This window comes from Delphinapterus leucas, chromosome 14 (assembly GCF_059928025.1).
Source record: "Delphinapterus leucas isolate spDelLeu-1000000601 "Yukka" chromosome 14, BTC_Dleu_Yukka2, whole genome shotgun sequence".
Taxonomy (NCBI): Eukaryota; Metazoa; Chordata; class Mammalia; order Artiodactyla; family Monodontidae; genus Delphinapterus; species Delphinapterus leucas.
This window is the reverse complement of record NC_143142.1, coordinates 38832865-38841094: the sequence shown is the minus strand read 5'-3', so window position 1 is coordinate 38841094 and position 8230 is coordinate 38832865. Positions and strand designations below refer to the sequence as shown.

At 45.8% G+C, this 8230-nt stretch overlaps 1 non-coding gene across 1 annotated transcript; it reads left to right on the top strand.

Annotated features, from left to right (window-relative positions):
- Nucleotides 1-7562: 7562 nt before the first annotated feature.
- LOC115802333 (U6 spliceosomal RNA) lies at nucleotides 7563-7671 on the top strand. Its single transcript, XR_004022758.1, has one exon. It is a non-coding gene; the product is annotated as a U6 spliceosomal RNA (small nuclear RNA).
- The last annotated feature ends 559 nt before the right edge of the window (nucleotides 7672-8230 follow it).

Here is an 8230-nt window from a genome sequence, read left to right as displayed (position 1 = left end):
TCATTCATCCGTCCGTCAGTTGATGGACATTTGGGTTGTTTCCACTTTTTGACTATTATGGATAATGTTGTGAACATCAGTGCACAAGTTTTGTGTGTCCCATAGGAGTGTGCACACAACTCCACTATGACATTGCTCACTATTATAATTATCTTTATATTCCTCTCCATTGAATAATACAATCTTCTAGGGCCTTACCACTCTCAGGAACTGCCAAGCCACAAGCAAATCTGATGATTGGATGAATGAATGAATGAATGAAGCCAATAATAAGCGGACACTTTTTTTTTTGTAGACATTTTTTAGAGCAGTTTTAGGTTCACAGTGGATACTCTTTTGAGCAAGGTGGAGCATGCATGGTCATATTTATTTTCAAGTAAGCAAAAGAAGAGTTTTGCCAATAAGCCAGGAAGTCAGTGGCAAAGTAGGGACAAAGTAATCCTAAACTCAACTAATGAAATAAATGACACCCACACCTTCCATGCACATGTAGATACTGCTTTATGGCTTCCCTTGTCCTTTCATAAGATCACCTCATTTGATAGCGTGAGGTTGGCAGGAAAGGCTGCTATGAAAACCAAGTGAGGGACTTCCCTGGAGGTCCAGTTGTTAAGACTCCACACTTCCACTGAAGGGCGCGTGGGTTTGGTCCCTGGTTGGGGAACTAAGATCCCACGTGTCCCGCAGTGCGGCCAAAAAACAAAAACAAGTGAAGTGTCTCCCCGAAGCCATGTCTGCCTGCAGGGGAGGATGCTGAGCGCTTCCCAAAGCCACCCAGCTGGATGCCAGCTCTTCTCTCCCCATACCCCCCAACTCTCCCTCAGTCATGCTGGCTCCCGGCTCAGTTTTGAGACCCACGTTATTCTAATCACTTATTTTTAGTCCCCTGAGGGCATGGGACATAATACCTGCAAGAAGCCACTGCAGACCACACCTCCTTTGTACCCACATGGAAAACCAGCAGGATGGCTTGTCCAGAGGTCAAGACAGAAGAACTGTCCTCAGACACTCAGGGCAGGACCACTCTCTGGATGAGTCATCTCTCTTTGAATTTCCTGTTGGACGATTTAGACGTTATCATAAAAACTCCCATGGGTTTATCTCCAGAATGGCCTGGAGTTCACCTCCCTGGAGAATATGCCTCATCCTCTTTTGAGCTGATGAGAAATGACAAAGCGCATTCAATGAAGAGAGCTCGAGCCTGACTGGTTGCTATTTAGAGCACCTGATGGGCCACCCAGGCCTCTGGGTGCCTCCCCACCCCCTGACCCTGTGCACTGACACTGCTTCTCCAGACGCCTTCAGTCACCCCTGAAGTTCAGGAGGTTCCTGGTGACAGCTCAGGAGGCACAGACCCTAAAATAACTGATTAAGAGGTGGGTGCTGTTTCTTTTTTTAAAAAATAAATTTATTTTATTACTTTTTTTTATTTTTGGCTGTGTTGGGTCTTCGTTGCTGCCCTCAGGCTTTCTCTAGTTGCAGAGAGCAGGAGCTACTCTTCATTGTGGTGCGCAGGCTTCTCATTGCGGTGGCTTCTCTTGTTGCGGAGCATGACCTCTAGGCGCACGGGCTACAGTAGTTGTGGCTCACAGGCTCTAGAGCACAGGCTCAGTTGTTGTGGCGCATGGGCTTAGTTGCTCCGCGGCATGTGGGGTCATCCCAGACCAGGGCTCAAACTCGTGTCCCCTGCACTGGCAGGAGGATTCCTAACCACTGTGCCACCAGGGAAGTCCCAAGGTGGGTGCTATTTCTAGAACAGTACAGCCTGTTCTGTTTGGGATGTGAGGGGATTACGTCACGTTATCTATTCCCATCACAAAGAGATGCTTTTCTGGCCTCCGGAGTACCGGCTCCCAACACCTACTTTACTGAGTGGCTCGTGCACACGCTGGGTCCAGGAATCCCAACCAGGTAAAAGGTAAGAGTTTCGCCTCCCATCCCAAGGGAGGGATATTTGAAAACGTTCCATCAAGAGAACAAGCATTCAGGTTGACATGCTTGCTGTGTAGGAGGAGGGACTGAAACCCTGGAACTCATAGAACTCCCAAGTGACCTGAAAGAGCTGAGAGCAAGGCTCAGTCCCAGCCAAGGAGAGCAGCGCCCTTTCCCTCAAGCATGTGACAGGTGATGTCAGGAGAAGGGAAACTGACCAAGCCCGTATGTCGCTGTGCCAGGAGGAAGGGTGCAGTGTCGGACCTCAGCTTCCCACGAAGGGGGAGAATGTATGTGACCCGAGGTCACCCACCACAAGCCGGAAGTGGGGAAGAGCTCAGGCTGCCTGGGTTCGGATCCTAATTCTGCCACTTACTAACAGGACGCCCAAACCATCCCTCCACTGAAGAAGGAGGTCAATGTAAATATCCAGTGTGTAGAATTTTTATAAGGACTAAATGAATATTGACAGTTTAAACCTTTTTAAAAGGCCTGGCACATCAAAAGCGACATGTGTTTATAACATGAATTTTAAAAGTTCGACTGCCACCCTGACTCGGGAAGGATTTTCTTCGAAGCATCGCGCACTGCTGCATTTCTGTGTTGGTGAAGCCTGGGCACCAGCAATCGGAAATCTCTTCATGCGTCAGCTCTTCTAAGACCTGGGACTAAAGATACTGTGAGCGATGAAAATAGTAAAAACTAATAATAGTAATATAAATGTACAATTCAACAAAGGCAGAATCTGAACTGGCAATATAGGTAAGGCCATTTATTCAGATCCTTTTTTACTATCAAAAGACAAGGAACGCCTGTGATTTGGGAGGGCTCTTCTAAAAGTAAGCTTGGGAAGGAAGAAAATTTTGGTTTGTTTTAGGTTTTTTTCTCAATCCCTAAATACTTCAAACTACATAACAGATTCAAAAAATGATTATTATCATCCGTTTCTGTCTGAAGCAGGAAGAAACCTTCATGTGACAATGGAAGGCAAGAACATCCTTGGATCCAAATATGTCAAATGCTCTATGACCTGTTTCAATATTTTGGGGGGAGATTTTTATTCATTACAAAAGAAATTCAGCTTTTCTGTTCAGGGACACACCATGAGCTAAATTTCAACTCTGGGCTGTGGGGCGCACCTGTGCAAACAGACTCTCCCACTTGGACCTGCCAGGGCCTAGAGATGTGCATCTGTCACCATCCACCCGCAGAGTATAGGAGGGAGGGGGTGCAGGCAGGCCCGGGGTGAGACTCCGCCCACAGGCTGGGGCTGAGGGTGGCTTCGCTGGTACTTGGATGTAAGCCTCAAACACGCAGCGGTTCTGACCACAAAAGCTGCTGCAAGACACACTATCTTCCTATGCTTTCATTAGTATGTTTTAACTAAATGTCTACCGCCGCAAGGATTCCCACTTCAGCAACACTATCTGCCACCTTCAATGAGAAACTTTTCTAGGATTTGAATGTTATCCACGCTAGGACATGCCTGTCACTCAGTACCATTTTAAGACATATAATGAGAGAACCAGGAATATGTGTTTTCTCGAGAGGCGCATCTCAGGAACATAAAACCAAACGCATATCCAGAAGAAATGTCTGTTAGGCTTCTAGAAACAAAAACCAACTGGAATATTTAAAATCATGAAGAAGGGGGAGGAAGAGAAAAAGAAAAATCTTAGATGTAAAGCAGGTGTGACAAGGTTTGCTTTCCTCATCAGTAAGAACAAGGTAAATATTAAGTAAGATTCCTTATTTTATTGCACACACAGACATACACACACATACACACACACACACACACACACACACACAAAATGGGCGGCAACTCATTCCTTCACTTTGACAAATACATACAAATACCTATGGCACCTGCCATGTGCCAGGCCTGCTCTAGGCACTGCGGATTCATCAGTGAACTCAGATGCAGGGCTCTGCCCTCCTGGCACTTCCTCTCCCGGAGCAGGAATACAACAAGCAAGTGAAGCATATGGAATACTGGTCGGTGCTCAGTGCTATGGAGGAGAATAAAACAGGGATTGGCCACCTGCCAAGCCCCAGGAAGACAGCCTTCTCCAGAAACTGAGCCCTGACGGAAGCTCGAGCTTGGACTTTCCAGAGGCCAGAATTGTGAGAAAATACATTTCTGTTGTTTAAGCCACCCATTGGTGCTATTTTGTTATGACAGCCCAAGCAGACTTGATTTGGGTACCGTGGAGTGGGGGGAGGATGCTGTAACAAATACCTACCATGTGGAAGAGGCTTCGGGACTGGGAAATGGGTAGAGGCTGGAGGAGTTTCGAGGTGCATGTGAGAGAAAGCCTACATTTCCATGAAGGGACCATTGGTAGAAAGATGGACCTCAAAGGCAATGCTGATGAGAGCTCAGAAAGAAAACAGGGGCACTGGAGAGACTGTCTCCATCATCTCAGAGAACAGAGAAAGAATGTTGGTGGAAATGTGGACCCAAAAAGCCACTCTGGTGAGGTCTCAGATGGAAAGGAGGAACATGTTATTGGAACTGAAGAAAAGGCCACCCTCGTGATAAACCGGCAAAGAACTCGGCTGAATTGTGTTCTAGTGTTTTGTGGAAGGTAGAACTTGTAAGCAAGCGATCGGATTGGATATTTAGCTGAGGCGATTTCTAAGCAAAGTTTAGAAGGCTTCGCATTGGTTTCCCCTTACCACTTACAGTAAAATGCAAGAGGAGAGAGAGAAATTGAGGAAAATTTAAGCCAAGAAGAACGAGAACTTGAAGATTTGGAAAATTCTCAGCCTGTTCATATTGCAAAAAATGAGAAGAACATGTTCTGAAGAGAACCCTAAGGGTGTGGCTCAAATATTCACTCTTTGATAAGGAAATTAATATGGGTATGAACCACAAATTTAATCCACTGCCTCAGAAGAAGCCCAGAAGAGACGGGATTATACCAGCAGAAACACTGCCAAGACCAGGGAGAGAGAAACGAAAGATGAAATGAAAGAAGGCTGTTGGATTTCTTGGATCCCACAGAACTGCACAACAGGGCTGCGAATGTTCGCTGCTCTTCAAGAGAAGAGAAGAATGACCCCAGAGGTGACTCAGGTCATCGGGGCTGCCTCCATCTTGGTTCCAAAGGGTGGAGCCACCACTGTGGTTTCAACGGCTGAGCTGCAATGACCCAAAGCCCCTGGGGGCAGGGTCACTTGGCAGAGCCTGGGGTAGGGGGTACCCGCACCTAGAAGAGCCGGGGACGCTTGCCTAGAGCATGTGGGTGGCCGGAAGGCAGAGCATTGAACCAAAGAGGAAAATTCGTGAGCCTTAAGATCTAATTGAATTCTCCTTGCTCGTTTCTGGATTTGCTTAGGACCCAAGGAAGCCAGTGGGGCTCAAGCAGAGTGAGTGAGGGGGACAGTGGTGGGTGAGGTGAGAGAGGAAACAGGAGTCAGACCACATGGGGGCTTGGAGAGCTCAGGCTTCATGGGTTTTTTTGGCCACACTGCACTATCTTTTTTTTTTTTTTTTAAGATTTATTATTATTTTATTTTTATTTTTGTCTGCATTGGGTCTTAGTTGAGGCACGCGGGATCTTTGTTGAGGCATGCAGGATCTTTTATTGTGGTGTGTGGGCTCTTTGTTGCGGCACACGGGCTTCTCTCTAGTTGTGGCATGGGCTCCAGGGCCTGTGGGCTCTGTAGTTTGCAGCACGCAGGCTCTCTAGTTGAGGCACGTGGGCTCAGTAGTTGTGGCACGAGGGCTTATTTGCCCGAAGGCATGTGGGATCTTAGTTCCCTGACCAGGGATCGAACCCGTGCCCCTCTGCAGTGGAAGTGTGGAGTTTTAACCACTGGACCATCAGGAAATTCCCTCATGCTTCATTCATGAATCTGTACTGAGTTATAATCCACACGTGGTGCTGGGGCTATAATAAAAATATCCTCAAGTTAAAATAATAAAATGTAAATATAAAATCCTCAACATTAAAAATCACAAAATAGGGCTTCCCTGGTGGCGCAGTGGTTGAGAATCTGCCTGCTAATGCGGGGGACACGGGTTTGAGCCCTGGTCTGGGAGGATCCTACATGCCACGGAGCAACTAGGCCCGTAAGCCACAACTACTGAGCCTGCGCGTCTGGAGCCTGTGCTCCGCAACAAGAGAGGCCGCGATAGTGAGAGGCCCGCGCACCGCGATGAAGAGTGGCCCCCGCTTGCCACAACTAGAGAAAGCCCTCGCACAGAAACAAAGACCCAACACAGCATAAATTAATTAATTAATTAATAAACTCCTACCCCCAACATCTTCTTAAAAAAAAAAAAAAATCACAAAATAAATGTGAATGAGTTCTACCAATAAAAAGGTGAGCTTATTCAAAGAAAAAGTATAGGGCCCCTTGAGGGTATATAAAACGTCACCCAAGCTGGGGGGTGAAGGGGGGGTTGGAAACGTCTCCTTGAGGACGAGACATCCCAGTTGAGATCTGAGATAAAAAGGATTTAACCAGGAGGACAGGGGTGAGGATGCAGTTGAGGAGAGAGGATTCCAAGCAGAGGGGAGGCCTACGTGAAGGCTCTAAGGTATGTTGAAGACCAGTGGTTCCAGGAGGTGAAAGGTGAGCTGATATTCCTGATCCAAGGGCAAGTGCACAAACAGAGCTGGAACAGAGGCAGGGCTGGATCTTACAAGGCCTTGTGAAGTACGCTTAGATTTTGAACTTTAGAGCAAGGCGATGTCAAGATGATTTTAAGTTAGAGGAACATCATTTTTCCACGTGCATTTTTAATGGAAAATGGATCATAGGAACAAATAGGAACCAGTGGAGACCTACTGGGAAGCCCTCACAAAACGTCCAGATGAGAGATACTGGCAGGTGGGTCTGGGGCAGTGGTTATTATATATCACCTGAAGCAGTCTACGAAGGCTCTCGTGTAATTCCTAAGCCCAAGCATAAAGCAATGAAATGGATCATCAATGCAAAGGAGGGAGCAGGGCTGAAGCAACAGACCCCAGACAAGGAATTCACAGCTATGCTCCCCATTGTTGGGGACAGAGTAGGGTAAGGTCACCTCCACTAGTGAAAAGAAGAGAGGAAGAAAAAGAAAAAGTTTGGTGCATACTACTGCCTGTGCTGAAGCTTTGAGCAAGTTACAGCCCCAGGAGGACAAAAGGACATGGATATAGAACAGATTCCTCACCACCACGAACTGAGCCAAGCTGCCTGCCTGTTCTGTGACCAGCCCTGTAATAGCCCCAAATCACTGCAGGACCAAAGTTCTGAAAAACCATTATAAGCCTGGATCTGGGCAGGGGGCCCCAGAGAACAGGTGGAGGAAATCTGAAAACCACTAGAGAGGGAAGGGTAAGACAAACGGGGAAAAACTAATTCAATGAAAGAAAGCCAACAAAATCAACAATCTGAATAAAACCAATGCCAAATTAAATGCATCTTCTAAAATACTATAGAAATATTATATATATATATATATATATAGGAATAAATTTCATTTTAAAAGTATAAGAAATTAGGAGACAAAAACAGTAAGAAATGAAACATGAACAAATGGATATAAGTAATTTTAAAGCTTGGAAGTAAAAAGATTGTCATTAGTATAATAACAAATAAATGGGACAGACTCTAGTCTAAACAAAACCAAAGTGTTCACTTCGGCAGCACATATTCTAAAAAACTGGAATGATACAGAGAAGATTAGCATGGCCCCTGCACAAGAATGACATGCAAATTCGTGAAGCATTCCATATTTTTGGACATGGAAGCAACCTAAGTGTCCATCGACAGGTGAATGGATAAAGAAGATGTGGCCCATATACACAATGGAATATTACTCAACCATAAAAAGAAATGAAACTGAGTTATTCATAGTGAGGTGGATGGACCTAGAGTCTGTCATAAATAAGTCAGAAAGAGAAAACTAAATACCGTATGCTAACACATATATATGGAATCTAAAAAAAAAAAAAAAAAGTGGTTATGAAGAACCTAGGGGCAGGACAGGAATAAAGACACAGACGTAGGGAATGGACTCGAGGACACAGGGAGGGGGAAGGGTAAGCTGGAACGAAGTGAGAGAGTGGCATGGACATATATACACTACCAAATGTAAAATAGATAGCTAGTGGGAAGCAGCCGCATAGCACAGGGAGATCAGCTTGGTGCTTTGTGACCACCTAGAGGGGTGGGATAGGGAGGGTGGGAGGGAGATGCAACAGGGAGGAGATATGGGGATATATGTATATGTATAGCTGATTCACTTTGTTATAAAGCAGAAACTAACACACCATTGTAAAGCAATTATACTCCAATA